Source organism: Phaseolus vulgaris, chromosome 9, assembly GCF_051622355.1.
Source record: "Phaseolus vulgaris cultivar YP4 chromosome 9, ASM5162235v1, whole genome shotgun sequence".
Classification (NCBI taxonomy): Eukaryota; Viridiplantae; Streptophyta; class Magnoliopsida; order Fabales; family Fabaceae; genus Phaseolus; species Phaseolus vulgaris.
The window spans coordinates 7,870,634-7,878,197 of record NC_143506.1 but is presented as its reverse complement, the minus strand read 5'-3'; the positions used below and the strand labels follow the sequence as shown (position 1 = coordinate 7,878,197).

At 34.6% G+C, this 7,564-nt stretch overlaps 1 non-coding gene across 2 annotated transcripts; it reads left to right on the top strand.

Annotated features, from left to right (window-relative positions):
- Positions 1–332: 332 nt before the first annotated feature.
- On the top strand, positions 333–6,366 carry LOC137822016 (uncharacterized). Of its 2 annotated transcripts, XR_011082911.2 has the most exons (7): positions 381–1,002; positions 1,163–1,344; positions 1,436–1,500; positions 1,865–1,947; positions 4,442–4,501; positions 4,591–4,820; positions 4,953–6,366. It is a non-coding gene; the product is annotated as an uncharacterized LOC137822016 (transcript). The 2 variants fall into 2 exon arrangements; XR_016515861.1 differs by lacking the exon at positions 1,865–1,947 and having other exon boundaries at positions 333–1,002; positions 4,953–5,250.
- The last annotated feature ends 1,198 nt before the right edge of the window (positions 6,367–7,564 follow it).

Here is a 7,564-nt window from a genome sequence, read left to right as displayed (position 1 = left end):
TTAAATCTTACATATTTTTTTTATATCAATAGAAATATAAAAAACAATCAATTTTTTATAAAAAAAACTAAAAAAAATTATTTTTATGTTGAAAAAAACATAACCAACACAGAAGTATGAAAAATAATGAAAAAAACAAATCGATAAAAATGATGAAAAAATCGACAAAACTCAAAAAAATACTATAAACAAAACAGTAAAAAAAAAACAGTATTAAAAAACGTGGTCACCGTTGGTGACGTGGCAAGGATGGTGAGGTGACAAGGATGGTGACGTGGCGAGGATGGTGAGGTGGGAAGGACAATTTTGTAACTGTAAGGTAACATTTGACTTGGGGAAAGTGGAATTTTGAGGGGTTTCCGACGAGCGTTTTGAGAGACAGTGAGGGGAAGGGGGTTATCGACTAGCGTTTTGAGAGACTGAGGGAGGGAGAAACTTAGGGTTTGAGCACGGTGTGAGAACATAGAATTTTTTAACGCGGAGGGAGAATCGGGCGGTTGTAGACAGTGGCGGTGTTAGAATCGGGCGGTTGTTGGTAGTGACGGTGTTAGAATCGAGTGGAGACATGTTCGTCGGAGCGTAAGCGGTGGTTATAATTTCAGTGCTGCTTTGCCATGGATGAATAGAGCTCAAGATACATAAACCAATTCAGTATTGGATTCTTACATTTTTGAAATGATTCCTCTTTAAATTCATACTTCTAATTTTACATTTTTCTTGGTAAAATACTTGTAAGTTATGCCATAAACATTCAATCAAGCATTACCCTCTAAATAGAAATCATTCTTGCTAGACTCAAGTTTTATGTCAGGGAATATATGAAACTAAGGTGCCACTGGAGTTTAATGCAATGGTCCAGCTTGGTTGCGCATGTAAGGTGGACAAAACTGCTAATAAACGTAGTCTACAAGAACCCTGGAGTTTGAGTGAATTGCACATGAAGACTACGACAGAATGTGTTTATCTGGAACAATCTTTATTCTTCTTTTATTTGTACCACAGGTAAGTGGAGGTTCATTATGCAGAGATTATTTTCTTCTATCATTTATGTGTTAAAAACATATAGTTGCATTTGCTTTAAAACTTAAATGTTATTTTTTATTGTTCTTGCAATATTTTTAAAGCTTTAGTTTTACGTTTATTACTCCTTTATGAACTTCAGCATCTCTGAGGGGGTGGGTTATATCTGTTGGATATTTTCCTGCATCAAAAGCAATATCTGTTGTGGTGGTTAATCCCTACCAAAACAAAGATTTATCTCCGAATTTTCTTGAAAGACAATTTCATGATGCTTGCCAAACGATGTCTATTGAGCCACCTACGAGGAATGACATTAATTTTGAGGTACTACTACATTTTTCTGATTGTTTACTTTGTAGTATAACTTAAAATATAATCTGTATCATGCTTGAGTATAATTATGTCCTATATACAGGTGGACTATGTCGCACATGTCAAGGATGCTGAAACAGTGATGCAAAGAGCAAAAAATGGTCACAGGTTATCTATTCTATCTTGGTTTACTATAACTCTTTTGAACATTCCGAACTACACTTCTTTATATCTCGCTAATTGTTTTAATTTCTCTCTTCACCTTAATTATCTTTCTAGTGTCCCATAATTTTCAGTATGCTGTTATTGGAGAAGTAGAAACATTTTTAGGGACGTGTAGGGTAGAGGAATTAAGCATAATGAAATTGTAGATGAAGGGTAGACTTGGAAAAAATATTTAACGCTTCATAGATTTGATAAAGTGACTTTTCTGTAAAGGAAGGAACAAACGTAGTTTTTAGAATATGACCTATAACGAAGAATAGAGGGACTTTTCTCATACATTTTGTTTTTTTATGCATGTCTTTTGCAGGTACGCTGGGGAACTTTGAACTTGACTGGCTCATATTTATGGCATATATCTTCTTTTCAAGAGCATTGCATGATAATCAACAGGTTTTAATTTTAATTTGATTGAAGCTATTGTAATATCATTCTCAGAAAGTGGGTTTAGGTATAAATGAATCCTACAAAATCGGCTTGTTGGATCTATTTGGTCGCTATTGGACTGTTCAAAAAATATCTCATCCCACTTTCGAGATGACGCAATTTTCGGTGTGAGAGGATGTGTTGCATGTTCCACATTGATTAAAAATATGGTCAACTTGTAAATGGGAGCATATCTCACTATGTTAGTTTTGTAGGGTTGAGTAAGATTTAAACATACTTCATATTACTTTTCAACAAAATGAAAATTAATTGCTCTTTGTTTTTGATGTTTTTACATGTGTCCACACTAGAGCACAATAATTTTATCTTTGGTATGTTCAAATGTGGGTTTGTGTTTTTTTGGAGGAGAGGGTTGAATATTTTGTAATTCATTATATGTATTTTGTCAGGAACCAAGAATTATAAAGAGAAGAAAAGAAAGGTTTTTTATTGAATAGAAAGAAAAGAACAAGAAATAGGAGAGCACTCTTTCCTTCAAGGGCTTCCCCTTCACAAAGAGCTAAAACTCAATCTACAAAAATATTACACACTGCCCCTCCCCCTCTCCTTTTTTCTTATTTATATCTAACTAGCAAATCAAGTAACTAACTCATGACTATTCTAATTCTAACTAACTCCTCCTCAATGTGTAACCTAACAATAGACTCTTCCAAACAACAACCTTGTCCTCAAAGTTGGAACAGTGGAACCTTGTCTCCGTGGCTCATCTTCAACACCATGATCTTTATCTACGCTTCCTGGAATTATTTTGTGATATTGTCTATCTTAGGGAGGGAACCCATTGGCTACTGCATGCAAATTCAGATATGGAGGCTTAGGTGATGGTGGGAATGAGTGAGGGTTTTGTATAAAAGTCTCTGCACCCAGTAAGTTGAAATTCCAAGATTCTGATGTCATTGATGTTCTAGCCAGCTTCATTATCAAATCTTGATCCCACAATGATTTCTTATGCATATGAAGTAAATCTGAATTTGGGAAAAAATGATGCTTGGTTGCATCTCCACCTTCAACTTTCTTACTGATTAGCTCTATAATTTACAGCACATAGTCTTCACTTTCTTTATTGATGCATCCCCTTTTTCCCCATTTCAGTTTCTCTTGCAAATCTCATTTCGTTGTTGGTTTTTTCTTCGCTGCAGAGGATGTGATTCTTCATATCTGAACCTTCTCCCACATCTTGGGTTTTCTTCTCTTCATCATTAACAAATTTCTCTCCTCCCTCCGACATCCGACATTCTGTCCCTTTTCTTGATGTCCCGCAGCAATTCTTTAATTTCTTTCAAGTCCAGAAGGCTTTCCTTCAAGAACTTGGTGTCCGTTCTAACAGATTTCTCTCCTCCCTCAGACATTCTGTCCCCTTTCTTGATGTCCTGCAGCATTTCTTTTATCTCTTTCAGGTCCAGCATGCCTTCCTTCAACCCCAGAATTTCCGCTCTCATTTCCGAATTCCATCTCCCCTGTTTGCTGATAAACTTCTCTACTGTCGCCATTCTTTGTTCCATCTTTTCTTCCTCACTCTCTGTTTTTCAGATCCGGTAGGTCGGACCAATTGTTAGGAACCAAGAATTATAAAGAGAAGAGAAGAAATGTTTTTTATTGAATAGAAAGAAAAGAACAAGAAATAGGAGAGCACTCTCTCCTTCAAGGGCTTCCCCTTCACAAAGAGCTAAAACTCATTCTACAAAAATATTACACACTGCCCCTCTCCCTCTCCTTCTTTCTTATTTATATCTAACTAGAAAATCAAGTAACTAATTCATGACTATTCTAATTCTAACTAACTCCTCCTCTATGTGTAACCTAACATAGTTCCTAAAATGATAATTCGTGAAGGAGATTTCCATTTTGCCGGTGCTTTGGATATCTAATGATGGCCTTCCAGATTTAGGTGGATTTAATGACAAACATATCTGTTTTATTGACGAGGTATGCCAAGTAGTTATTTTGGTTCTTTATTACCCCAATTTTTTGTGGACCTTAATATTTACCTCTTTTAAATTTTGCAATTACTTAGTGTTCTATTCTCACATAATTGTATTATTGTTGGTATTATTATTATTCTTTGGTAATCAAATTGATTTCTCTATGGTTATGAAAGTTGCGGTTATTGTACTGTACTCAACCACTCCAAGTTTTATTTGTTCTTTTACGAATATTCTGTAACAATTTTTTATAACAAGAGAACCATGCTTAATATGTTCTTATTTTGTAAAAGATGTTATCTGTTAACAGGCTAATAGTGAACTAATTCACCACTCTGACATAAAGATAAGATTTTAAATTGTGGGTTCCAATGGTTCTTGGATAAATACTATAGATGCCCAAACGGTGCCACAATTGTCTCTGGAGAATAATTTTCCCTCGTTATTAATTATTATTTGATGATTTAAAATGCTTATATTCGATTGCTCGAATTGACTGCTGTGGTATTTGAAAATAGGTCTAACAACCTGTTCTTACATATCCTGGAGCTTATAGAAACGTTACTGTGGAGTTAAAGGTTCAATGATCTAAAGTTACTTTCTCCATAGTGAACAATAATTTAAAAATTAACTGTGATTTAACTTTTATTTATTAATTTGTTTGCAGATACACCACCTGGCTGTAAATGCTCTACTCAAATACAACCTAGTTAATGAAATGGAAGGAGACACTCTATTAGGATTTGGTCATGAACATGATTCTGGAGCATTTTCGATGAATGATCAGAATGGTTTTGACGAGTTCTTGTGCACACCGCGGTGCCTAACAGACACAGTGACATCAGGAAATGTTTATGCTGATTCAATTTTGCAGCATCTATATAGATGGCTTTGCAGGTTTTTACTACATTCTTTAGCCATTGTTAAACAACCACACAAATGGGCATATGGGTCACACTACCTGAGGTATATTGACAGTCATCCTATTGTTTTGTCTAATGAATTCCTGTTCTGCTTTCCACATTGCAGCCCTAAATCAAAACTTCATGATCCCACTCTCCACCAGCTACTCCACAAGGTAAACAATTTACATTAAAGAAGCTCTATAGTGAGTGTAATTAGGGGTGCTTAAAACCGAACCAACCTAATTTGAAAACAGAAAACCGCAAACTGAGATACCAAATTTCATTGAATTCTATTTAGTTTTTTTTTTCCGTCTAAACCCCACAGTTTGGTTTAGTTTGGTTTACATTGCCCCATTCTGGTTTGTGTTGACAAAGAAAGAAGAAAGACTTACAAAGTATTCAATGCTATTTAGTTGAAGAACTTAATGCCATTATATTACTATTATTATTATGATGATGATGATGAGATGAGTGACTTGATAGTTTTTCCTATAAAAGAATGAGATTCATTCAACCTTTAATATTCTGTTTGATTGGCATACACCTTTAGTTTTATCAACTGACTTTATGCCAACGCCCTTTCTGTTTTTGTTTTTGTTTCTACTAGAACTTGGATTCGAAGATTCATCACAATAACCTTCTCAATAACATACTTACAAATGTATTTTCCAGTTCTTCTTAAGATATTTCACACTTAGTGTTGCATAATCAGGAGAATTATGTTATAATTAAGTGCAGATTCCATTTTATATTTATTAGGACATATTTGTTAGTGATTTGATTTTATTTGATTTGTACAACTTTAAACACCCATTATTTCTGGCTTTCATTACCTAGAGCTCCTGATCTGGGAGACTCTACTTCTGCAACCTTTTTTTTTAACAACCTTCATTGCTCTAATAATTTTCCTTGGCAGCCTTCATTGCTGCAACTTTTTTTTTTGGACAACCTTAATTGCTGCAACTTTTTATTTTCCTTATCTTTTCTCCATTGACCCCCACCACCACTTTGCACCCACTTATATACAATGAAAGACTCTAATCTCTAGTCGACGTGAGATCTCCAACACCCCCCCTCAGTATTGCACACAATCCGGTTCAACATGATCGAACAAAGCACGTAGAGATAGACCGACACTTTATTAAGGAGAAGTTGGATGATGATCTTATAGCCACTGAGTACATCCCGTCAAGACTACAATTGGCAGATATGTTTACTAAGGGACTTCCCACAAAACAATTCGAAGATCTTACTTGGAAGTTGGGAATGATAGATATGCATTCACCAACTTGAGGGGGACTGTTGCATAATCAGAAGAATTATGTTATAATTAAGTGCAAATTCCATTTTATATTTATTAGGACAGATTTGTTAGTGATTTGATTTGATTTGATTTGTACAACTTTAAACACCCATTATTTCTGGCTTTCATTACCTATTATTTCTTTCCTTAATTAGGTTGTAAAACAGCCTATAAATAGAGACTGTAATCACATTTGTAAGATATCTCAGAAATATATTTAATCTATTTCTTTCCACTCTTAGCATTTGACCAAAATGTGTTAACTAATTTTATTGGAAGTAGATGGTTTCAGTTGTAAAAATGATGGTTATTGAATTAATTTCATTACATAGTATTGTGGATGTTGCATAATTAGGAGAATTATGCTGTAATTAAGTGCAAATTCCATTTTATATTTATTAAGACAGATTTGTTAGTAATTTGATTTTATTTGATTTGTACAGCTTTAAACAACCATTATAATTGTCTTTCATTACTTATTATTTCTTTCCTTAATTAGGTTGTAAAACAATATATAAATAGAGACTGTAATCACATTTGTAATACACATCAGAACTACATTCCATTTATTTCTTTCTATTCGTTGGTGCAATTATTGTAAAAAGACAGGTCATACTAAGGAAATGTGCTTCAAACTTCATGGAAAGGAGAAGGTCTTGGAACGTACTGGAGGATTCAAAGGTACCATACAAAGGCATGCTAATCAAGCATCATCTGACTCTGAATGTACGACCCTACCTTTCCCTCAAATAGCAGAGGAGGTCCCCTCACTCAGCAAAGAAGAGTTGGAACGTTTACGAGTTCTCATGAACTCTCTTAGTAAGACTAGCTCTTGTTCTTTAACCATGAGTGGTAAGAGTTCTAGTTTCTTATCCTTTAATTCTTCTGGTACTGAGAATATATGGATTATAGACTCTGGTGCTACTGATCATATGACACCTCATTCATCTTATTTTTCATCCTACAATACCTTATCTTATAACCAACATATTACTGTAGCTAATGGTTACAATACCCCCATTACTGGTCGTGGTAATATCCACCTTCAACCTTCCTTTTCTTTAAAAAATGTGCTTCATGTTCCCAACCTATCTAATAACCTCTTGTCTATCATAAGATTACCCAAGATTTAAATTGTGCAGTGACATTTTTTCTTTCCCATTGTGTTTTTCAAGACCTTGCCACGGGGAAGACAATTGGACTTGCTAAAGAGCAGGACGAGTTATATTACTTACAACAGGAAGAAACTAAAAAGTGTCCTAAACTACAGGCACACACTTTTAGTCTTTAGCAAGACACTGAATCTTGGTCATCTTCTCAGATATGGCTTCAACACAAACGTCTTGGACATCCTTTTAGTACCCTAAAATCCTTATTTCTTGTTTTATTTACAAAATTATCGGTTGAGTTTTTTCATTGTGATGTTTGTCAAT